This window comes from Paroedura picta, chromosome 4, assembly GCF_049243985.1.
Source record: "Paroedura picta isolate Pp20150507F chromosome 4, Ppicta_v3.0, whole genome shotgun sequence".
NCBI lineage: Eukaryota > Metazoa > Chordata > Lepidosauria > Squamata > Gekkonidae > Paroedura > Paroedura picta.
The window spans coordinates 76,941,985-76,967,399 of NC_135372.1; the positions used below are offsets into that span (position 1 = coordinate 76,941,985).

At 41.4% G+C, this 25,415-nt stretch overlaps 1 long non-coding RNA gene across 2 annotated transcripts; it reads right to left on the bottom strand.

Annotated features, from left to right (window-relative positions):
• Positions 1-5,875: 5,875 nt before the first annotated feature.
• On the bottom strand, positions 5,876-25,235 carry LOC143836819 (uncharacterized). Of its 2 annotated transcripts, none has more exons than XR_013230764.1 (3): positions 24,555-25,235; positions 9,759-10,001; positions 5,876-6,029 (listed from the first exon to the last, which is right to left on the bottom strand). It is a non-coding gene; the product is annotated as an uncharacterized LOC143836819 (long non-coding RNA). The 2 variants fall into 2 exon arrangements; XR_013230763.1 differs by lacking the exon at positions 24,555-25,235 and adding an exon at positions 10,185-10,288.
• Positions 25,236-25,415: the final 180 nt, after the last annotated feature.

Consider the following 25,415-nt stretch of genomic DNA (forward strand, 5'->3'; position numbering starts at 1 on the left):
CCTCCCCCCTCCTGCTGCTTTTGAAGCAGTCATCGGGCCCTTCTTCTGCCCCTTGCCCTGCTTTCTGGAACGCTGCTTCGACGCCATGCGTTCCTCTAACAAGCCTCTTTTATTTTATTCTATAAAGATCTTCCCTTAACCGCCCCTTTTACGTTTTTTTTTTTTAAAAAGGGGGGGGTAGAGGAAAAAACCTTCCCAAGCTGAAGCTTGCCCAAGCAGGAAGCTGGAGTTGCTGCGCCGCTAAACAGACTCCTGCCAGTCAAGCCTCTTCGCCTGGACCCGATTTCCCTCACAGAGCACAGAAGGCAAACCGCTAGCTTGCCTGTGCTCCGGCGAAAGAGGCGGGGAGGGAACAGGCAACCGTCCCAAACGGACGCTAAGCCCCGCCTCTCCTTTTTCGCGCTGCGCGAGCCGCGGCGCTACCAGGGAGCCCACAGCTGCGGCTGGCTACTGCCGCTCTCTTCTCCCCACCCCCCACGCCGCCAAAAAGCGGCACGGGTAAGTCCGTGGCGCTCAATAAAACCACAATTTATCACTGTGTTATCAGTCCTAATTACTGAGATCAATATTGTAGCTGGTAAGATGTTAGTTATTAAGTGGGGAACAAGGGAGAAAGGGAGGACAGAGGGAGCAGGAGGGAGGCCCAAGATTTGCTATAGGTATTATCTAGCTAACTAGGGTCAAAGCCCATTGTATCCAAGAATACAACGGGCACTAGAGCTTGGCAGTGGGAAGAGGAAGGGGAGGACTTGTCCAGTCTGTAAGGGCATGGGGTTGAATGTGTGTGTTGTGTGGGAGGTTGTGGTGGCGTGGTGGCAAATGAGGGCATGGGTGGGGAGATATGGGTGTCAAGAACCTGTGGTTTGGAATGTGTGTTGAGTGTGGGAGAGGACTGACCTTTGGGAATTGTGGCATAGTGGTTACAGATGAGCTTTCCAGAGTCATGTCTTCAGATATGTGAAGGGAAAATCAGACTGGAGACTCTTCTTAGGGGAAGATTACATGGCAACCAAGTACTCCCAATTCTTCATCATTTCCCTTCTTGTGTGAATTAGGCCACAAACACAGAAATGCCCCTCTTCCCTAATACACATGGGGTAGTCACAGTACACAGGTGTCCATCCTGTTCTTTCTTCTCCATTTTTTCACTGTTGATAAAATGTTATGTGCCCACATGCTTCTTTCATGGTTGCTCCTTCGAAGAAGAACAGATTTTTGTACCCTATTGTTTACTATCCTAAGGAGTCTTAAAGTGGTTTACAAACACCATTTCCTTTCATCTCCCCACAATAGACAACCTGTGAGGTATGTGGGGCTGTGAGAGGTCTGAGAGAACTGGGAATGGGCCGCAGTGACCCAGCAGGCCACAGGTGTCTCAAAGCATTTTCCAATCGTCCTCCCTTCCTCTCCCCATAGCAGACTCCCCATGAGGGAGGTGGGGTAGAGAGCCTCACATGGAAGCTGGCAACCCTTAAGAAGAAGATTCTGTGTGCACAGCAGTCTTGACCTTAGTATGGTTTTTTATACTGGTTTTTTATTTGTCAGGCCAAGCTTGGAAAAAGTTCCCATGTCTCTCTAGCCATTTACTTGTTCACTATTTACAGTTTCAGGCTGTAAATATTTATTTAGATCTTCCTGCACTTTCTAGATTCACAGGACTGATGCTGGTCTGCCTATCCGTGCCCCAGTATACAAACAGTTGCTGGTAAGAGCTGGCTGTAGCCCATAGCCAAGGAGGGACACACCTGCACCACTTTTTGCCCAACAGCAGGCAAAAATGGTTCCTTTGAAGGCTGGACTCTGAGGCATTGTACGATTTTGAAGTCCCACTTCCAAACCTCCAGGAATATTTCCAACTCAGGGGTAGCCAACCTCCAGGTGGAGCCTGGAGAGCTCCTGGAATTACAGCTCACCTGCAGAGTATAAAGATCAGCTCCCCAGGCAGAAAGGGCTCCTTTGGACAGGGTTGTGGTAGAGAAGAAACATTTAAGGCCTCCCACACAGGTTGTTGTTGAATTGAAAGACTTAAGGCCTACTGCACAGGGTTGTTGTGCAGATGAAACAGGAGACAAAAGAACCTCTGCAACAACATCCAGTTTTGTCTGCAGAATAACAGTGTGCAGTGGCCTCAAATCTGCAGAGAGTTGCAAAGAAGAAAGACAGATGAAACTGTCTAACCCCTGGCCAGAGCAGTATTTTAAGTGAGGCTTTTCTGTGGCCTCCCTGTCAGCCAACTGTTTGGCAAAAGCGGAAAGTTCCCCATCCTCAAAAGGAAGGCCCTCAGACTCACCTGTGTTGCTCTTGGAAATACCTCCCTCCCCTCAGTCAGGGGCTGTTAAAGGCTCCTTTGCAGCAGGCCTGAAGGGAGGGGGAAGGGAGCGCACTCACCAGCCTCCTGCCAGCTCTGTCAGGGTTCTGAGATAAAGTTTCAGTTAGGACAGCCTTGGGGCAAAGAGGGCTGGCGCAGCTTGTCCAAGCATCCATTCTCATCTCGCTTGGCAGCCCTACTGACCTCCTCTTCCTGCGGTGGTCAGGGGCAGACTAGCAGCAATGTCTCCAGATTGCCCCTGGCTGGGCTTGGTGGGTGGGCCCTGTCAGAACTTTTGCTTTGCGCCTCCCTACTGGTCTGTCTTGGTGAGGACCCAATCGGAAGGCGCTTTGCGTTTTGCGCCTTTTGATTGGCCCCTCCATTTGTCAGTCCAGGGCCAAGGGGCCAATCTGGGAGTTTTAATCCTGGACTCAGCCCACCTCAAGCCCCCTTACTGTTTTATTAAGAGGGGCAGATTATCAAGCTGGCCTCAACCATAGGCCCAGTGGAAAACCTCAATCTTGCAGACTCTGTGAAACTCAGGGAGTTCAGACAGGGCCCTGATCTCACTCAGGAGTTCATTCCACCAGGCTGGTTGAGGCCAGCCATGTTTCCTTTGGGCCAGGGATAATTAGCTGGTTAGTATTGCTTGATCAAAGTGCTGTCTGGGGAACCTATTCAGAGAGGTGGTTCCTTAGTTTTGTAGGGCCCAGACCTTAAAATCTTGAACCTGCTCTTAACTTCAATTGAAAGCCAATACAGCTGCCACAGTACATGTCTTACATGGTCTTTCCACAGCGTCCCTGTGATAAACCAGGCAGGAGCATTTTTGCACCAATAGTTTCTGGAGTGGGTTCAAGGGTAGGCCCATGTAGAATAAGTTACAGTAATCAAGTCTGGAGATGACTGTTTCGTGGATCACAGAAGCTACCTGGGGCCAGGTAGTGTGATAGTAGCCTAGCCTGGTGAAGATGGCAGAATGCCTGCCAAGCTACCTTTGTGACTTTAGCCTCTATTGTCAAGGAGGCATCATAAACCACACCCAGATTTCTGGCCGATGTGTAGTTGTAAGCTGCATCCTGTCCAGCATGCGTAGGTATCCTTCCTATTCTGGTCCCTTCCTACCTAGCCAGAGGACCTCAGTCTTTGAAGGATTCAGTTTGAGAAGGCTTGTTTTAAGCCATTCCATCACTGCCTCCAAGCACTGGACTAATGTGATTGGAGGAACAGCTGGCTGATCATCCTTCAGGAGGCAGAGCTAAGTGACATCTGCATATTGATGACACTCAATCCCAAAGCTCTGAACTAGCTGGGCAAGAGGGCACATAAAGATGTTAAATAATGTCAGGAAGATAATCTCACCCTGTGGAACTCCACAAGGAAGTTGGCAGTAGTGCAACTGGTCTTCTCTGGTCACGACCCTCTGACCTCAACCACAGAGAAAGGACATAATCCAATGAAGGGAAGTCCCTTGAATTCCCGTGTTGATGACACAGTGAGCAAGAAACTTGTGAGACACCACATCGAGTACTGCTGTGAGATCTTGTTACACCAGCAGCGCTGACCCACCTCGATACAACTGTCATCAGAGATCATCTGTCAGGGCAACCAGTGCTGTTTCAACCCCATGACCAGAGCAGAAGTCCAAATGAAATGGATCCAGAACCAATGTTTGATCCAGGAATGCTAGCAGTTGGTCCACACAAGTTCATACACAAGATGTGAAACGGGGCAGTACCAGATCCCAAGGATCCAACAATGTTTTCTTCACTACAGGGTGAACCACTGCCTCCTTCAGACCCTCCAGGAAAGGTCCTCATAGAGAGGGACAAATTGATAATCTCCCAGAGTGGTCTTCCCATCTTCTCATTACTGGCTTTCAATATACAGCATATTTAGCAGGCTCTCTGAATCTCCCCCCCCCCTGTTTTTTTTAAAGTAAGTCTCTTGCTCCTTCTGTAGCAGAGATGTGTTTTTACTTTTGTCTTTTCTTAACAGCTTTTACAAATGATTCAGAAACCCTGACACACATATTGCAATAGTGTTATATCAATATATAGCTAGTTAAAAATAGCCTTGAAAAATAGCTGAGGAAAAATGGCTGCTATGACAGCTGAGCCTTGCAGAATTCCAGGAACCCAATTGCCATTTTCCGGCTGTAGGGTTAGCTTTGCTGCCTTTGATGCTGGCAGCAGAGAGAAGCCTTCAGTAGGAAATGCTGGCATGGGAAGTCTGGAACTGGCTTCCTCTCTTTCGCCCTCATCTTTTCCATTCCTTGGGGATGAGGAGTAAAAAAAGAATAATGGTCATTAATTTTGAAGGACCCCCCCCCCAAAAAAAAAACCATGGGGAAAATATATATATATTTTGGCCATGTGGGGATCACAGCTTCTGGGCTGCTGCATTCTCTCAGCTTCCCAGATCACTGGCTGCAGGGCCAGGGTGCTCCAAGCATATGGTGAGGCTCCAGCCATGAGTGGGGCCTTGCTTACAGGTGCTGTTCATGACTTAACAAGTAAAAGACTGCAAACACTTATGGAAAGGTTTATTCTGCATTATGAACTCTTCTCACCTCTTCCTAATGAACAATGCAGATGATTACAGAAAACCCTTTTCTACAGAAGCAGAGGACCTATCCAGAACCAGCCTTGCCATGAATAAGGTGAAGAGACCAATAGTCTGAGGAAGAATTGTCTGCTATTGAAAAGCTCAGTGCATTTTAAATGCTTACCTAATGAGGTATTTTATTGAACAAATGGCTTTCACTATAACACTTTCGGGGCCTTAGTACATATGACTGGGATAGTTTCCTTGATCTGGGGCTTAAACTGTACAATCTCTCTGCTTACTATGCCATCCAGTTGCCTCCTCACTGTTTTTCAATCCTTGTGAAGTTCTTCGTGGTCAGGTCTCGACTCATTAGTAAGGTTTAAAGTGACTGTCTCTTCCTCTGTGTGCTGCCTCCTTCTTAGTCCTTCTTTTCTCTTGTAAATCACCTGTGGAGCTGTTCATAGTTGTTCCATCTTCCACAAACTGGATGACTGTTGTGACAGGTCTTTGCCAGCGTCACTGAGTTACCCCAGGCATCCTTTCATCAGTTTCCCTGGAAATCCTGGGGCAACCTGGTCCAGCATCATCTATTTTTACATTTGGGTAGACTGGCTGTGCTATGGGGGTGTTTGTAATTGTAGTTGATACATCTTTGTTGGTCTTAAAGGTGCCATTAGACTCAACTTTTGCTGTAGTTGATTGTGAGATATGACACCCAGCTGTAGGATTTGATGCTCATTTTGTTCATATTCTGGCTAGCTAATGCTTTCTTACATACCCTGAAAACAGAGTGGAAGATAAATTTAATTTGTAATATTCTGAATTTGGGCAATCTTTTTTATAATATATTTTTATTTTATTGTGTTTTTAGAATTAAAAAAAGACAAGGTAATAATACAATAAGGGTATTTCCCTCAACCCACAAGAAAGGATATGATATATATATAATTTAAACAGAGAAGACACGTTTCTAATACAAAGTACATATTTTATTGAAATTCTAAAAAACAGTTCCAATTATAGTAGAATTTTTCCGGAGATCATTTATGCAATGCAGTTGTTAATTTTGCCATGTTCTCCAACTTTGTCCAGCCATATGTCCATCCCAGGCAACTCTTGTTGTTTCCGTCTTTGCACCATGATAAGTGTGGCTGCAGCTATTGCATAGCTTCTATTGCATAGAAGAAAAGCTCTCTCAGATGTTTTTGCAGATTGGAAGACACTTAATAACATATATTTAGAATACAATGGGAATTTATCCAGAATTTTTTAACCGGCTCACAGGACTACCAAATATGGTAAAATGAGCCTATTACATCATAACACCGCCAACATTTCCCATCAAATTGATTAGACATTTGGGGTAATATACCATCTATAAAACATTTTATGCCAGTTTTTCTCTCGGTGATTGACATTTTGTAAGTTTAATAGTTTTAAACCACAACTGCTCCCATTCATCAAGTAAACTATTTTGACCAAAATTCTGCATCCATTTTATCATACAGTTTTTAACTTGCTGATCTTCAGTTTCTAACTTTAATATTTATAAATTCAACCTTGTAGGTGTGGTTTATTCTGGATTTCTAAGCGGCTTTCCAATGATTTTTAATTCCTGTGTCATTCTTGAAATTAATTGCATATGAGTAAACCAATCTTTCTTTCCCCCTTCTTGATTTATTGCAGTCTTTAATTTACCCATCAGGGGTAATCAGTTCTTGATATCTGAATATTCCTATGCATTTGGGCAATCTTGATTGTCAGATGTGACTTCTCAGTTGTGCAGAGGAGAGTAGGGATGTTCAAACATCGTTAAGTTCAGCTCACTTCCCATTCATCAATGATGATCAAGCAGCCAATTAATTGACAGGTTATTCACAAACTTTTAATATAGGGCTGCTAGACCTCGAATGCTCAACTCCCTGGCAGGAGGAAAATAGTGCCAAAATGGAGCATCTCAGTGTACTGGTGTCACTCCCATTGCACACAGATGTGAAGTCAGTCTATCAGTGAGGGATGCTGCAGTGCTCTGTTATTTGGGTAAAACTGTAAAGCCAGTGATACGATACGATAACATTTATTGTATGTAGCCAAAGGCTGTTACAAAACACAATTAAAACAATATGGCACAAATATAAATAAATAAAACAATATTTCTTCAATATTGTGTACCTAAAAATGTAAACATGGACTACTAAGTTACAATAAAAGGGATAAAATGGTGTATCAAGGTGGAGGCTCCTATAAAAATGCATTAGCTCGAATCTTCCTGGCAGCCAGAGCAAAAAGTGCCACCCTATATGAGATATAGGGGTTGACATCTGATAACAGATACGTGACTTTGTTAAAATCAGAAATAGGGTGTGAGTTTGGTAATAACTTGGCAAGGAATTTGCCCCTGGGTTCAGAGTACAGGGGACAAGCCAAAACATAGTGGGGCAGGTCCTCCACAGATGGATTTCTGCATATACACAGGCGTTGGGCTGTGGGTATTTGGAGATATCGCCCAGAGAGCATGGCTGATGGCATCATTTCAAACCGCAAAGATGTTAGGGCCATTCTAAGATTACGTGTTGTTATATTTACTAAATATGATGCTCTAGAATGGTCTTTTTAATTGTTTTATACCATGGGGCTGATTGTGATAGCTGAATTGAAGAGTGGTCAATCAGTGAGTCAGCTTTGAACACCCAATCATGTAAATCAGAAATATTGGCTGATGTATATCGTGAAAGAATGGAGCTAAAAAAATCAGACCGAGTCCTGTCTTTGCTCAATAAGAGCTTAAAACTTTGATGGCGTAAAGAATCTAATTTAGTTGTGATGTCTTTCTTCCAAGATTTCAGAATAGTTAAGTGGGCACGGGCTTTGAAAATAGGGAAAACCAAGCTCTGCCCTCATCAGGGCTGCAGGAGACCCTTTTGGAAGAGCCAGGATACGTCTGAAGAAAAAGTTCTGAATGGGCTCCAAGCTATTGATTATTTGTTCTTTCCAGCCCCAGATGTCAATGCCATATAGTAGGTAAGGAATGACCTTCGCTGCAAAGAGCTTTAGAGCTGGGTCAACTAGAAACCCTCCCCTGGTGTAATAAAATCTCAGAATGGCTCCAATGATTTTTAGACCAGAGGCCTTTATAGGTGCAAGGTGGGCATTCCAGTTTAGGGTCTCACTGTAAGTGATTCCAAGATATTTAAATGTACTACACTGTTCTATAGGAATATTATTTATACTCCAAATAAAATTTTTAGGTCTTTTCCCCAAAACCATAACTTTTGTTTTTGTGTAGTTGATGGAAAGGGACTCTTCCTTACAATAAGTACCCAAGTTGTTAAGTAGCTTTTTCAGACCAACTCTTGTAAGGGAAACCAGGACCATGTCATCTGCATAAAGCAGGACAGAGACCTTTTGCTAACCAACAGAAGGGGGTACAAATTCTGGGCCCGATAGTCTTTGAACTATATCATTGATATAAATATTAAAAAGCAGAGGGGCTAATACACACACCTGCTTTACCCCTTTCCTTACTGCAATTTCATTAGTTAGAGAGCCTGAAGCACCTACCCTAATTTTTGTGCGGGTGCCTGCATGCAGTTCATGCATCAGAAGCAGTAGGCGTTTATCAATGTTAGTTTCCTTCAGCTTTGACCAGAGTCTGTCTCTATCAATGGAGTCAAAAGCTGTGGCTAAATCAATGAAAGCTGTGTATAGGGCTCTCGTAGGGCCTTCTATACTGGAGTAGGCTAAGTAATGGAGGGTTTGACAGTGGTCAATGGTAGAATGGCCTCTTCTAAATCCTGCTTGGTGTGGGTGTAAGATACGGTTGTCAGCAGCCCAGTCCCCTAGTTTATGTAAGAGGAATTTTCCATAGAGTTTAGAACTAAACTAATGGGGCGGTAGTTTTATGGGTCGATCTTATTGCCTTTTTTGTGGATAGGAACCACTATGCTCATCTTCCAGCCATTGGGGGAAATGCCTGATTCATTTATCTGAGTGAAGACCCTGGCTAAGACTGGGGCTCACCAGTTAGGGAACGCTTTAAATAAATCAGGTGGAATCAGATCTTCTCCAGGTGATTTATTGGAAGCTAAGGATGTAAGTGATGCCCTGCTGTAACTTCCAGTGAGTACAGGGCCTTGTATCAGCACATTGCCACCACCTTGTAAATCCCCCCTGCCAGTTGCTGGGTGGTGGTGGCAGCCCAATTTTTGTGTGAATTTACAGGAACAGGCTAGCTACTTGGAGCCATCAGAAGATAACTCACAGTTGATAAGGAATCATTGGGGAGTCATCTTCTGATACACTACACCCAGTAAAAATTGTGTTTGTGTATGTGTGTGTGGGAGGGGAGTCAGGATCTGGCTTCTGTCTGATTAGCTGATTTGCTCAGACGTGTTCAGCTAATGCAGCCTTTCTCAACTTTTTTACCTTTGAAAAACCCTTGAAATGTTCTTCAGGCTTTGAGAAACCCAAGAAGTGGCATGATTATGCAGAATATGGTTGAGAAGCATAGCTGTGTACACACCCACCCAAACCCCTCCCCTTATCACCCGCTCTAAGATCATCATTGGACATTTTGGGCAGGGTGGGAGAGTCAACATGACCATATATGATTAAATCATCCAATAAACATTTAACACATTTAAAATATATATCAAAATTAATTAACATGCATTCAGGAAGCCCTGGTTGAGAAAGCCTGGGCTAACTTGTTTTTATATTTGCAAGTATGTGTGGGGAGCTGATCAAAACCCAGCTGATTTCCCTTCTCTTCTTCCCACCCCAAACTGTTTACTTGGGCTGAGAAGACTATTTTTTTCTTCTCCTCTCTGGCACGGGGAGCTTAGAAGCATTGCTTCTCGCCCCACTCAGCTGGGGTCATAGGGTAGAGAAACAAACTCACATCTGTTTTGCATCTTCACTGTCTAGCAATTTGCTGGTGAGGGATCTGACTCCCAGCTGATTCCCTATGTGGGTGTAGATCAACTTCTTGCCACCGGGAAGACACAAGCTTGTTTGGCAGCTGTTCTAAGTTGCTCAATGCAAATGGAATATCTCTTTGATGATCAGTTCACTGTCTGACTGTGAGTGCTGAATAGGGTAAGTTCAGTGTCCAAAACGCTTTGATGAAAAATTTTCAACATCCCTGGAAGAGAATAGGAGATTGTGATCAGACATTTATTTGAAGACTCCATATTAGCATTGTTCCAACTGCTTCAGGAAGAGCTTTCACTGGCTCAAGGAAAGGAAATCAATCCCCAGCCCGTCAAAAACATCTATTTGTATGGGGTTTTATGCACCTGTTCTCTCAGCAATAACACATGCTTACCACAGTAGTAGCTGCATCACACAGTACATATGCTGCTCCTGACATACATAACACCTCTTTAAGGAAACACATGGCCCCATATGTCCTCAGAACTTGTTTGCCCTCTGCAATAATGTAAGAGGAAATATGTTTCATGATAAACGCTTTCCAACTTTTTGTATGTGAGCAGAACTTGGGCTATGTATTTTAACTGTACTACAAAGCTGTAGATGAGTCTTATTTTGTGCATATAGGTGCCTGCCTGAGAAGAAGAAAGAACATTGAATATAAAATATAAAAGCAAAATTCCCAGATCAAAGAGCTACAGGCAGAGTCACATGAATCACATAAATGTTGTTTCTACGCTACATTAATATAGGCCAGAAACAGAAATAAGGATTTTCAATGACAGAAGAGTTATACGGGTCCTAAGCAACTTCTCATGTTGTTTTGATTTTCACTGATGCACAGTGCTTTAAAGAGTAAATTAGGTTTGCCCTCAGTTAAGGTGAGCTGAAATTACTGTTTTTCACAAACATTTTTGACAATTTCCCCAAAAACACTGCCTCGTTTTGCCTGTTTCCACCTCATTCCTTGAAAAAATTTGCTTACTCAATTACATTTGACTCATTACCAATACTCCCTCTGATATCAGCAAACAGTCAGATTTAATTGGCTATGTGACATACTGACCTTGAGTATTTTACTATGTGCTCTCTGATTGGGTGAGATTACCCTTCTAATTAATCAAAAAAGGGGAAAGTGTTAGCAGACAAATAAAAGATGGGTGCTGAATATGACTGAACAAAAATAGTCACACAATCAAATATTTCAGCCTTGCTGAGGACTGCAGCTTCCCACCGAGTCTTGAGTTTCTACTTGAACATTCAAACTACAGAATAGTTTTTTCCTCTTTTCAGTTTCGTTTTTTAAAGTATATCTGGAAAAAAAAATCAACTGGAAAAAACAGACATCTTACTAGAAAAAAAAATCTATCAACTTTGTTGTCAAAAATTACCCCCTACTCCCCAAAAAAAGACCTCTCAAATGGCAGTCATAAGGATACTTTCCTGGGTGCGAACTGGGTGACACTGGATAACATGGGACTTCCTTCTGAGTAGATCTGCTTAGGATTGCTCTCAATATGTATCAAGACTACAGAGCTTTTCTAACAAGGTGGTCTTTCACCATTTAGGGATTCCAAATCTGTTTCTTTGTAGAGCCAGATAACTCATGATGTCTAGCAGCTGTTCTGGTATGCCCAGAATTAAAATTTGTTGGTCTTAAAGGTGCCACTGGACTCAAACTTTATTTTTGGCACTGTGAGATTATTTGCATTTCTTTTCATTAAGCTTACTCCGTGCTTAGGCACTATCCAGCTACAGATTAGTACAATTGTTTTATGTCCCAACCCAATGTTATGTTATCTTGGTTTGAAAAGAACTAGCCCTAGGGAACCATTTTTTTTTTTAAAGGTCTGAGAAAAACACTGTTCCCACATTTCATTTGGGCTTGCGATTCATGAGCAGACATCTTTTAGTTCAACCACACACTTGACATGATTGTATTATTCATTAAGGGTCTATGAATAGAGTCCTTTATGTTTTATTTTATTGTCAGCAGGACAAATATTTTATTACATAATAGCGTAGTGTGTCTTGGGTGCTATTTAATTTCCTTTGAGAACTGGGTAAAGTTTTCAGTCGTTTTGACTACAAAAAGAAAAGAATGAGGGAAAGTCCTCCTCCAGGTGCCCTTTAAAGAGTATTTATTGTTACCACATCATGTCTTTTAAATGTGCTACTGATGTAAAATGAAGTCACTTATTAATTTCCTCTATGAACTCCATAAACAGAACTAATGGTAAATTTCATAGTTGACGCTTTGAACAGAGACATTTATGAGTGGGAGAATGTTATAATTGAAAACAGGGGGTGGAGGGACACCATAAGGTGACAGTATAAGGAAGAACAGCTCCCCAACTTTGCCAAATCAGCATATATTGTTCCATGTTTGAAGCCAACTGCTTTTAATTTATGCTTCACATAAAGGACATTCAGAAAGAAAATATGGTAAATACTTATCAAGACCCACAACATATACATAATCATTTATCCAGCAATATCTGATCTGATTGGGTCATAAAACAAAAGCAAAATAAAGGGATTTTAAAAAATAGGGCAAATCCTGCTTTGCTATCCGGTGCTACAAGTGCTTTCCAAGAATTATTATTTCATTGTTGCAAGGAACTCAGACTTGTTAATACAAAAGCCAAGTAAAAATTCTGAATTTTTTTTTTAAAGTTTCCTCACTGAGCTCATTTTTGGTGTGTGTGTGTGTCCTGATGAAATACAGGTGCAAAGACTAAACACAGTGGTCCCAGTGGGGCTATTTTCCAACCATTTCCTTTCTCAACAGACTTAGCAGCAAGAGTAAGCTCAGCCAACCAGCTATTGCAAAAAGAAACAAAGCAGAGAAAATATAGAAATTTTCCAGTCACTTACAATTAAAAAAAAAAATCTGGCCGTACTTTATTCTCCAAGCTTAATTTCAGCCACCACACAGGAATCATCTGGGTCCTAAGTGAAGCAGCAGACCTGGAGAATGATTGTCAATGTATTTGCCAGTGTCAGTTCACATAGCAGATGGTAAAAATGCCTGGTTTTAATAGGGCTAGAAGAAGGTTCTCTTGTGCTTAAAAGAAAGGAGGCAGCACCCTCTAGCACTGAGACTTTGCTACCATCAGGTGACAGCAAGTGTCAAGTACACACATACGAAGAGTGGCAAAAGCCCTTTCAAAGTCTATGTAGACTTGTTTTTCTCAGCATGAAAAAGGAAATCTTTTCTGGTTCTTAATTCAATCACACATCCAACTGGCAATCTTACATATCAAAATAGGAATCCAGGGAAGCTGCTCAAGTATGCAGATTAACAGAAGCTAATTAGCATTTAGTCACAGCCATCCTTAACTGATTGGCAGAACAGCTGTGGGGACCAAACAAAACATGCTGCGTTGCATATTTGTAAGGCCACCTGCCACTTGGCAGAAGCCAAAATAGGGTAAACTATCATTTCATAATAACAGAGCGACCTTAGTTTTGAAGCAATTCTGAACAGACGTATTTGGCTAAGTGTATAATTAGTACTTGTTTCACCTGACACACAGTTCAACAATAGACTGTACTGCTGTACCTGTTAGGTAGACATGCTGATGTCTTAATTGAGATTGACAACTTGCTAAAGTGGCACTTTATCAGTACAGGCAGAATCAACAGCCTTCTAAATGCACTTTTATGCTGTATATGAAGCAGAGCCACTAAGGTTTGCTTAAGAATGTACTGATAGTTTCCTTTGGATGTGGAGTGGGAGATTGTCCTTAGACTATACATCATGGAGAAGGGTGTCATGCATGATTGGGTAGCAGTGTCCTAAACAAAAAATGTCAGGAGGTACAACTGAAAAAAACAGAGGCATGGGAAGAACTATGTTGGAACAACTATGTAGAAGGATGATCAGCATTTCGGAAACAAGTAATATGGCGGCAAAGAAAGAATGAATTGCAATAGTAAAAAAGATATACAGCTTGCAGTTCAGCAGAGAATAATAGAGGCCAAGGCAGGCAAACTACAGTTGTGCTTGCAATTTCTTTTAAGTCTAATCCAGGGTCTGGTTAATACATGTGCATGGATGATATGTAACAACTAAGATAATGGGGGAATGTTAATCCACTTGCATCTCTAACCTGGTATCAAACCTTCAATTATTGTGATTTTTCTCCTTTGCAAGAAGTGCAGAGTTCCTATGAATGCTAGTCAGGCTTCCTACTACCTGATTTCAGGATATCATGATCAATTAAATTTAAGATGAATGTGAATTAAAGAGTGTACAATGAATGCAGCATTTTTCTTTACTTATTCTACTAATATAACAACTGAGCATGTTCAAATGCCACAAGGTTTTATTTGTTCTACACATGAACTGTGACTACAGTTAAAAGACATCAAATGGTCCTGTGTTCTAGGATCTGCATGCCAAAGGCACTAATCTCCCTTTAAAAAAAAGAAGGTGACTGACCTGTGTTCCTAAAGCAGTGACAATTCCAGATAAGTTGTCAAGTTAATCTATAGCAGTAAAACAAAGCAGAAGTCCCATGATACATTAAAAATGTACATCTTATATTCTAATACATATCTGTTGCCTCTATCTGTGGATAACTAAATCTGTGGATCGGGGTTATATGGAGTCTAAAGAGATTTTTTTTAACAGACTTAGGGCACTCCCTAGGTTTGCAGAAAAAGCTGAAAATTAAAAATTAAAGCTGAAAATTTAAAAAAATAGACAGAGGGGTTTAAATCCTTCCAAAGTAAAAAGTAGCTCTCCAAAAAATAAAACAGCAATCACAGAGAATTCTATCTCCAGTGGTCATTTTTGGAGCCCAGGAGTCAGTCCATGGGCCCTCTGGACCCTGGCAGTGGCTGCATAACTCAGAAGCCCAGTAGGGTATGCCACGAGCACTGGGCCCAGTGTGAAAGTGGTTGGGAAGGAGCCCCAAGTGAGCCAGCACAGTCTCCCCTCTAGCTCTCCAGCAAGCAGAGAGACCCAGAGAGTGGTGAGGTTGGGGTCTGTATTGGATCCACCTGCAGTTGCTCCAGGTAAGCTGCAGAAAGATATTGGGCAGCCCAGGGTTCCAGGCTGAACTTGGTAAGGGTGTATGGGGGCAGATGGGATTCTTCCTCCACAACTCTCACAGTCCCTACTAGTAAATAATAATAATTTTTGTTGGATTTAAAGTTTATTAAGATTTTGATGTTTAAGAATTAGTTTGATTTTCATTGAGAGAGTTACCAGTCTTCAGGATCTTCAGTTTACATTAAAACAAACCCCATAGGAAGTAGATTTTCTCTTGTGGGTACGTATTTTGTGGGAGAGGAATGGGAAGGCGACTGTAAGCCGCTTTGAGCCTCCTTCGGGTAGGGAAAAGCGGCATATAAGAACCAACTCTTCTTCTTCTTCTTCTTCTTTAGCTATTGTGTTATATGAATCCAGTTCATTCATGAATTCCATTGTGAGAAGCTCCTTAATTATGATTCAGTTTGATATATACAAATATTGTGAATGGGTAATAGTTACAAAGGTTCACTGCTTAACTACCCCAAATAGAATTTTGTATAACTTTTTAAACAGTGTAGGTCCTCTGTTTTCTAGTATGTAAAATGAAAAAGACCAATCTTTGAAATGCTCTTAATGAATGTAAACCCAGTTTTTTTGCAGCAGTAAACAAGGATCAATTTACTTATAACTTGTCATATCACTGTAATAAATTAGCCAGGAACATATTACCATTTGACAGTTTAAACAATACAGCAAAAAAGGAAACTGTAAACCTCTCAGGAACCATGTGAAGCCTGTTGGCAATTTAACAGACATTTGAAGATGGAAAGACATAGATCAACCTTTCTGAATACCGTCTTGATAACTCTTTTTCCAACATGCGCCAAAACACAGCTGCCCAAAGTCTAATGAGTTCCAGATTTGTTTGTCTTTGGTGGCTCAGGCAGATTCACAAGCCCCCTGACCCCAATTCTCAAGGTCATGTGATATTCTTACACAGCAGAGACAGGGATTTATCTCTTAAATTTATGAACAAGTATATAAGGTGATTTTAGAAAGGAACTGGAGTCCTATCCGCAATGTTTTGGATGATAAATTCCAACATGACATGACCTCTCCAGCCAAAACTCTCTAGTAAGTGGAAGAATTCTTTTCTTCTGTGACTCTCCCTTACATATATGCTTCCCATGCATCCCTTCAACCCTTCAACCTCTGTCCTGTCTCTGTCCACGTGGGCTATCTCTCTGTTGTAGGGATGCCAGCTTCCAGGTGGGACTTGAGGATCCCCTGAAATTACAGCTCATCTGTGGACTAGAGAGATCAGTTCCCCTGGAGAAAATGGATGCTTTGGGGGGTGGACTTTATGGCATTGTATCCCACTGAAGCTCCTGTCCTCCCCTGGCTTTATCCACAAATCTCCAGAAATTTCCAGCCACGATCTGACAATCCTAACTCCCCATCCCCTACAGTCAAACTGTGGCCCTCCAGATGTCTATGGACCTTTAGAACTTTATAGATAAAATCAGTTTTATTCAGTTTGATTTGGATTCTACATTGACTACAGGAGATATCAATGTTCCTTAGTATGCTGTTAGTGCAGCATTACTTGGACCCATGAGGCCAATCTCTCAAATCTATCAGAGGAGTATGCACCCAAAGGCACCATATTATTGATGTCTGTGTAAGGATTGTGGAGGGCATGGGTATATCAGACCGACCCTCTGTCTGACATGAAGGTCATGGGAGACAAGAAGTTTCTTGTAACTTTTTGTTCTGTAGGGCAGGGGTAGTCAACCTGTGGTCCTCCAGAGGTCCATGGGAATTGTAGTCCATGGGAATTGTAGTCCATGGACATCTGGAGGACCACAGGTTGACTACCCCTGCTGTAGGGTATAATATTCCAAGGTCCATTTATACACTGTGACTATCTCCCTTTGCCTCGCAGTTACTCTGATTACTCCTTCTTGGCTTTTCCCTGGGCTGACATCCCTTACTCCTTGGGCATCTCCCTTTCATATATATATAAAACATTTTAACAGTATTACAGATGTTACAAAAAGTTTTAGCACAGAAATTTCACAGCCATTTTAAATACTTGTTCCAATGTTTTTGGAATTCTTCTGGCAGCCTATGATAAACCAAGTCTGTTAGTTTGGCCATCACTGCTAGTTCTCTGAGTTCTTCACACCATGCATCCATGTTGTTGCTTCCAGCCAGAAGCAATAATAAGTCTTGCTGCTGCTGTTGAATGAAAAAAGAATTCTGCCCCTTGCATAGAAAGACCTGCAGGTAAAATACACAACAACATCTTTTTGGGTTCCAAGACAAATTTACATTTGAACACAGTTTGTAATTTATCATGGACATTTGTCCCAATTTTTTTAACCAATTTACATTTCCAATATATATGAAAAAGCATCATGACATTTCCAACATTTACCATCAGTTTTCTTAGACATTTCACTAATCACTTTAGGTGTCAAATACCATCTATAATTTTTATACCAGTTTTCTCACAATGCTAGACATTTCATTAATTTTACATTTTTACACCATAAATTTTCTTATTCTTCTATTGTGATTATCTTACCAAAATTTTGCATCCACTTTACCAGATACGTTTTTATTTGTTCTGTTTCAGTTTTCATAAGTTGATAGAAGTTTGTTGATTCTACCCAGAAAGTGCGGCTTGTCTTGCATTATCTGCTTTTCAAATTCAGTTTGCTCTCTCAGGATTCCCCAGGATTCTTTCAGTTCTTCTTTAAATTTAGATGCCCATTACATATTAGTGAACCAGTCTAATGTTCTTCGGTTTTGTTGTAGTTGTTGCCCATCCTTCTTCCATTATCGGACAGATCTTGCCTATGGCAATATGTGCTGAAACTAGTGAATTTTCATCTATAACTAACACTTTAATATACATCGAGTCTGATTGACCAGGATAGCTATTAAGCAAGGGAAGGATATACCTTTTATTATAAGGGGCAACACAGTATTCTCTGAAACACAGGGTCATAGCCTGTTTGCTTTGGGAACCTTTTAGATAGCCTGATTCGTGCTATTTCCAGCCAATACACTCAAAAGTGCACATGAAAACTAGCAACAGCTGTGAGAGAATATGAGAGCTGTGTGCTGAGATACACACCTCAGATAGAAACTTGCATCAAAAGAGGACATTTCTGTGCCTTAGCTGTAAAATATCTCCTTGAGGAGATTTTGAGGGAACACACTCGTGGCTTTAGTGCTTAGTTTCAGCATAAGCTGAAAGCTATTCTACACAATTGGGAATGATATTTGACAGAGGGATTTGGGTAGTGGTGTGAGAGTTCCAAATCAGGCCAAAGGAAAGGGGAGAAATCATCTAGGAAGAGAAGGACCCCAGCCCAGTTAAAAGGAGAAATTAACTGTTAGGATTTCTCTGTTGTGAGAGGGATTTCCCTGGTTGCTTCAGACACCTCAAGAGTTAGAGGAAATCTTGTGTTTCAAAAAAAGGGAGATGGGAAGTACTCAGTCTTCAAGAAAACCAGGGAGCCCAAAGGAAGTCAGAGAAAAATAATGAAGTATTTAGGAAAATACAGAAGAAAAAAACTTATATACCTCTTGAAAGTCTTTACTGAAGATCTATCAACTGTACAACATTCATAGCAACAATTTCATACCAACCATAGGATTAGCCTCTAGATAAGAATGTCCTTCTTTACCATTTGAATTTGCTTACTAGATATTTAGAACAGAGGAAATTATGTGTTTTAAAAATTGCTTGATTTTGGTGACATGAACTCCCATTTATGATTTCACAAACTAGTCAAACATTCTGTATTAGTGTGAAACTCACTGGAGACAAATCTTTTTTTAAAATAACATCAGCAAGTAAAAATAACATTGGCAAGTCCCTATTACTACCATCCATTAAAAGTTCACTTTTGAAAATAGTTTCCAATGTTCTTTCAATGCTCTTCAATAAATGATATGGATTTGAATGTTTTTCCTTTCTGCATTGACTCAGTGGAGATTGATGATTTATATTCAGCATTCCCCCCAATTCTACTGCCATTATTGCTTCAACAAAGCTTCCTTTATAAAAGTTAATCACTTTCTGTATAAGCAATTCCGTATTAGTTTGTATTCTGTTGTTAACGGGGAGTGATGCTCTGAAAGTTGGTATCCATTGCAACAGCAGGTGTTTAAGACAGAAGAGTAGGAAACAAAAGCATTTACTGCATGAAAAAGTCTAATAATAGACAATTTATTCACCTGGCTCAGGCTGCATTTGCATTTGAGATGAGCGCATTGTTATTTGGCAATCAGCTTATTGTGGATCCCAGCGGAAGTACATGAAAAATCCAAGTTGTGGCAATAAGGTTTTGCTGATATTAGAGTTACATTATATGGGACAGAAATGAAAAGCTCCATTCTGGATTAAGTACTTGGTGTTCTTTTCTTAAAAAGACTTTCAATGCTTTGAATAAAGCTTTAGGATTCACGCATTTTTCCTAAAAATTAGAAATATTATAGGGTTGCCATTAAGGGAATAATCAATGAAGACAGAATCATACTATCACAGGCTCAAAGAAAGTATACATGGTACATACCAAGTCACTTTAAAATTCGGGAAAGTTGCCATTTTGCACTGTGCAGTGTAATATCCATTGGTTAAATATGTGGCGATTAACCTAGCAAACTGTGGGCAAAAAGCAAAATAAATCAATCTGCTCTAAATGGAACCATTAATCATGGTGGTATACACATTTTGAGGTATGGGGATTAGCAGGAACTGATTGCCTCATTTAGAATTTTTATCCTTTATTTCTCACAGGAAAGAGTACTGCTAAAAAATTGGGAATAGTAAATTACAGGAAAGAAAGACTCTGGCAGGGGCAAGACTTATTCTCTGTGGAAGCTTATTCCCCTGTTTGAAAGGGCAAGGTCTGTGGCTTAAGAGAGGGACAGAAACTGGCAGAGAAGAGGAAGTAGGCTTGGATAAAATGGCACCTATTTACAAATATGATGCATACATTTTGGCAAGGATTCTAAAAAACAAATCACAAATGCTTAGCTAACATTTTCAAATATTTAACAGGTATGCTTCTAAACATACAAATAGTTTTGGAGTATTATAACTTTTAACTGCGTTTTTAAATTGTTTTAGTAATAGGCATTGGTCAGTTCTATTTTAGTGGTTTTAAAATGGTTTTAAAATATATGTTTAAATTGTTAGACTCATTGTGAAGTTTTCAAATCTGGAAGAGCTTCGCTGTATAATAAAAAGCTAAGGCCTAGGTGGGCGGAGAGTGGGTGGGGCCAGTCTGATCTTTGGACCAATTGAAGGCATGAAGTTGCCTCCTGTTTCATCTACACAACAACCGTGTGCAGTAGGTCTCAAGTGTTTTAACAACCTGTATGGCCTTAAATGTTCTTTTCTACAACAACCTTGTCCAAACTCTAAAGTAGCCTTTCTGCCTGGGGAGCTGCTCTTTATAGTCTGCAGATGAGCTGTAATTCCAGGAGCTCTCCAGGCCTCACCTGGAGGTTGGCTACACCTGGGATGGAAATATTCCTGGAGGCTTGGAGGTAGAACTTCATATTGTACAATACCTCAGAGTCCGGCCTCCAAAGTAGTCATTTTTGCCTGCAGAGCTGATTATTATAATTTACAGATGATCAGCAATCAAGAGACGATGGTAGAGGCTTGCAGACTGCAGTTGGGAGGGAGTGGTGCAGGTGTGTCCTTCCTGGGCTATGGGCTATGGCCAGACCTTACTAGCAACTCTTTGTACTAGCACAGACAGATAGACAGAGCAACATCAGTCCTGTGAGCATGGACAGTGCAGGAAGATCTAAATAAAGAACATTTACAGCCTGATACAGTAAATAGTGAACAAGTGAATGGCTGGAGAGACATGGGAACTGCAGTGACTTTTTTCAAGCTTGGCCTGGTAAATTAAAAAAAAAACAGCATAAAAAGTTCAAGACTGCTGTGCACAGAGAGACCTCCTCTTAGGGTTGCCAGCTTCCAAGTGAGGCTCACTACCCCTCCACCCTCACAGGGAGTCTGCTATGGGGAGAGGAAAGAAAGGTAATTGGAAACTGCTTTGAGACACCTGAGGCCTGCTGGGTGACTGTGGACCATTCCCAGTTCTCTCAGACCTCTCACAGCTCCACATCCCTCACAGATTGACTCTTGTGGGGAGACAAAGGGGGAAAGTGTTTGTAAACCACTTTAAGACAGCTTTGGGTAGTGAACAGCAGTATACAAAAATCCAGACCTTCTTCTTCTAAGGAGCAACCGTGAAAGAAGCATGTGGACACATAACAGTAAAAAAATAGAGACAGAAGAACCAGGGTGGACACCTGTGTATATTAGGGCAGGGGGACATTTGGGTGTCTGGCCTAATTCAAACAAGAAGGGAAATGACGCAGAACTAGGAGGTATTGGTTGCCATGTAATCTCCCCCTAAGAAGAGTGTCCAGTCTGATTTCCCTTTCACATATCTGAATATATGGCTCTGGAAAGCTCATGTGTAACCATTATGCCACAATTCCCAAAGGTCAGTCCTCTTCCACACTCAACACACATTCCAAACCACCGGTTCTTGATACCTATATCTCTACACCCATGCCCTCATTTGTCACCATGCCACCACCCACACAACACACACATTCAATACCATGCCCTTACAGTCTGGACAACTCCTCCCCTTCCTCTTTCCACTACCAAGCTCTAGCACCCATTTTAATCCTGGATACAATGGGGTTTGCCCCTAGCTGTGGTATAAATTGTTGCAATACAGTTGTTATTTTTAATTAATGAATTCAAAGTGGTTTCTTTGGATATTGTTGTCCCACTTATGTGTTACACCCTTCCACACTTCTGTAATTTTATCTTGGCAGTTTAAAGGGTCTCCTCTTTTTTTTTTTTTTTGTTCCATCCTGCTATGAGGTTCCTGAACCATTGTGCTCTGTGTTAATGAAACCAAGAGTTCTGCACGGTTGTAGTATAGAACCCAATTAATTCCTTTAGTATTATGTGCTAGCTTTTGAATTCTCATTTGTTAGTTACACACATGTTGTTGGACTTCAGATCCTGTAACTGATAAACAATTTTGTGATTATAATGAAGACAAGGAAATCAGATTGCCACATCACAATTTCACAGAATATTGTTCCTGTTACGTAATATGAAGATAATCAAAAGCTAATGATAACACATGGTGCTTAATTGTTTGACCATTATTGATCATGTGAAAGTAGGTAATCTATTGTTACTATCAATAGCATGTATTTCTCTTCTTTGCTGAGGATTTAAGAACAGAGGAAATTAGTTTATTCTGCCAGCACCCTTTTGCCAAAGAAACTTTTCAAAAGTATTTTCTACTTTTTAAATATATGCTTCAGTTCATTATGGACCGGTCTCCAAACAATATATTCTAAACCCTTTGGGTTCTTACCTTTGAAGCCTAATATTGAAATTGCTGCAATCCCAATGCTTATAGCCCTTCTTGCAGTATACAGAAATGCATTCCCATTAATCAAAAGAAAAGCTGAGTAAAGTGGTACAACGGGTAGTCTTATTTGAGCAAATTAAAAGGCAGAATCATTATTAAATGGCAGTTCTGCTAAACATTCTCTGATGGAAAGAGCAATGGGACACACTACAGAGCTTGGTAACTTTGCCAAAAATGTGACATAGAGCGATACAATAAATGAATGCATAAATAGTTATTGTTCCGAAGGGGTAGTCATAAATCACCAAGAGAGCCACAGGACATATTTTCTTTCTTTTTTTTTGGGTCAGGCTTGAAATGTGATCCACCTTCAGTAATAATATTAGTAAGAGAAGGGATATGAATCCAAGCCTCTAGTTCCATTAAAAATGAAGTAGAAATGGAGGACATGCCGTTTTTATAAGATTACATAGTATGCAAAAGCTGAAGCTTAGCAGTAAATTTTGGACTAGATAGCAGAATCCTCTAGACAGGAGAGGATTTTTTTTTATTTTTTAGGGAGAACAAGCAGGCATTTTGTTATTCTTTTAAAAGGTTATTAATCATGAAACATTTAAGAAATCTGTGAGATGATAGGTCACCACCTTGGAATTAGTTAACCAGTATAATAAATGGATATGCAAATACAGAAACAGTTACGTTGCTTAATAACGTCTTGTTGTAGACCCTTCGTATCTTCATTTTTTCATGGTGTATTTTCAAGTGCATTCTGCATTTTATTTCTTTTGACCTCTTGCTCTCAAAGAATTACTGCTCAACTCATTCCTGTGCTTTGAGCATCAATGCGGCCTGTTTGGTTTCTATACCCTGTCTTCTTGCTTTGCTTGCCTAAGAAGATATGCTCAATAACTTTACTAGTAGAAGAAAAAAGTCTCAAGCTGGCGATGGCGAAGTGATTTAATGTTCAAACTAAATTCACAATATTCAAAACAATTTCAAAATGGATTCCCAGGTATATGTCCGTTTTCAATTTCTTCATCAGTGAATTCTAAATCTCAATATGGTAATAACTCAATCCTCTAATAATGTTTTTTGGTTGTTGAATATAACTTAGTCTCTATAATATCTTGGGTGTGTAATTCAATCCCAAACTGGTCTCATAAATTCAAATTTGTTGGGATCTACTAATATTAAAAAGCCTCTTGTGTCGCAGGGTGTTAAGGCAGATGACATGCTATCTGAAGCTCTGAGGCTGGGAGTTCGATCCCAGCACCCAGCTCAAGGTTGACTCAGCCTTCCATCCTTCCGAGGTCGGTAAAATGAGTACCCAGCTTTCTGGGGGGTAAATGGTAATGATTGGGGAAGGGAATGGCAAAACCACCCTGTATTGAGTCTGCCAAGAAAACGCTGGAGGGCGTCACCCCAAGGGTCAGACATGACTCGGTGCTTGCACAGGGGATACCTTTACCTTTTACTAATATTAACTTCACTACATGTAACTCCTCTATAGCAGTGACCCATCCCACATAATGGCCAGTGACAGCTGGATGTAGTATCCCTGACACGTTGTACCATATACTTCTGGTGTGTCCTAAGTTTGAAGTATTTCGTCGCCCGTTAGCTAATTATCTGAAGAAATTGAAATTCAGCTGTGTTAATGAGAAACACTGGATTAAAATGATACTAAATGTGAGGGACACAGCAACTATTATAAAAGTAGCAAAGTTTTTACTGGCAATTTTAAATGAAAATCTTTTACGATAGATTTTACATCTCAAAGTGTTTGAAAATTTCATTTTATGCTTTGAAATTTTATGCCAATAAAGGTACTCTGAATCTGAATCTTCCAGTCTGCCTACATTCTCCTAAGGGCAGGGGCAGCCTTGAAGGACAAGTGGTGGCAGCAGCCGGTGAGGCCCAGAGCTGTGCTTGATTTGCTTCTACTGTTTGTCTTCCAAAGCTGTGAATAACTTTTTAATATAAAGATATAAGAATAATAGATTTTGAACAAAAATATCCTTGTTTTCAATATAAGAAAAATAATATATGTTTATCACCCCCAAATCATGTATATTAGAAGTTCTGACAAATATGTAGAAAAAAAGAAATATAGAATATGAAATATATATTAATGATGTAATACATATTGGTTATGAAATCAGAAATTTGAAATTTAAAATGGCTGAAGTTAGAAATATTCTATTTCATAAATCATGTTTTGAGGATTATAATGAAGACTAGACGTAAAGCCCATTTATAAAAATGGGCAGAACATGGGCATGGACCGGGCTTGTGCCTCTGGGGGCCTGGCCCCATTTAGCCAGGTCGTACTTACGTGGGGCAGGCTCGTTGGATGTGGTCGCTGTTGCCTCCGTGAACTCTGCACATGCATAGTAGGGGATGCTGTTTCGGCAGCGGGGATGCGGCCTTGGTGTTCTGGGGGTGCCGCTGGTGGTGCTGCGGTTCAGTGGCTTGGCGGCTTGGCTGGGTGCGTCCTCCGCTCGCAGGGAGTGGTGCAGCCAGGGCCAGGGGCTGGGGGGGCAATGAGGCGAAGGGGAGTGGAACCACGTAGGCACAGTACTCAGTGCTTGCGTAGGAGGGTTCGGCGTCGCGGCATTGGCCATGCGTCTCTTGCATCCTGTGTGTGGTTGTGGCGGCAAAAGCGCAGAATGGCCGGGAAGGCAGGAAAAGCAGGCAAACATAAGTAGGGGCAGGGAGAATGCTTTGGGGGCCCCCACAGGACGGGCGGGTTGAGAGTGGGAAGTGTGCGGGTGGCGGTGAGCGGAGAGGTGGCTGGGGGGGCTCAGAGGGAGTAGCGGCAAGGTTCCTTGGCGGGCAAGGGCTGTCGCTAGGTGAAGGGAAAGCTGCTTTCCCTGTGCACAGCGGTGTGGGGCGACCTTCCTCCCCGGCAGCCATTCCCGTGCTTGGCCGAATTCTGTCGTTGGCCGGTGGGAAAAGAGCAGGGCTGCCATGGCGAGCACTTATGGTCTGGAGGGCACAGCGGCGAGGATGGCTGCCTGGGAGTACTAGTGAGTCCGTGGTGCGCCGTTTGTAGGACGGGCCAAGTAGCCAATGGGGAGGCATACTTCGTGCGCCTCACAATTGGCCACTTGGCCCTGGAATGCCACTTGGAGGAGCGAATCAGGAGCCGCTTTGCGGCCATAGCCTACTATTCTCATAACGTCCACCAACTTCA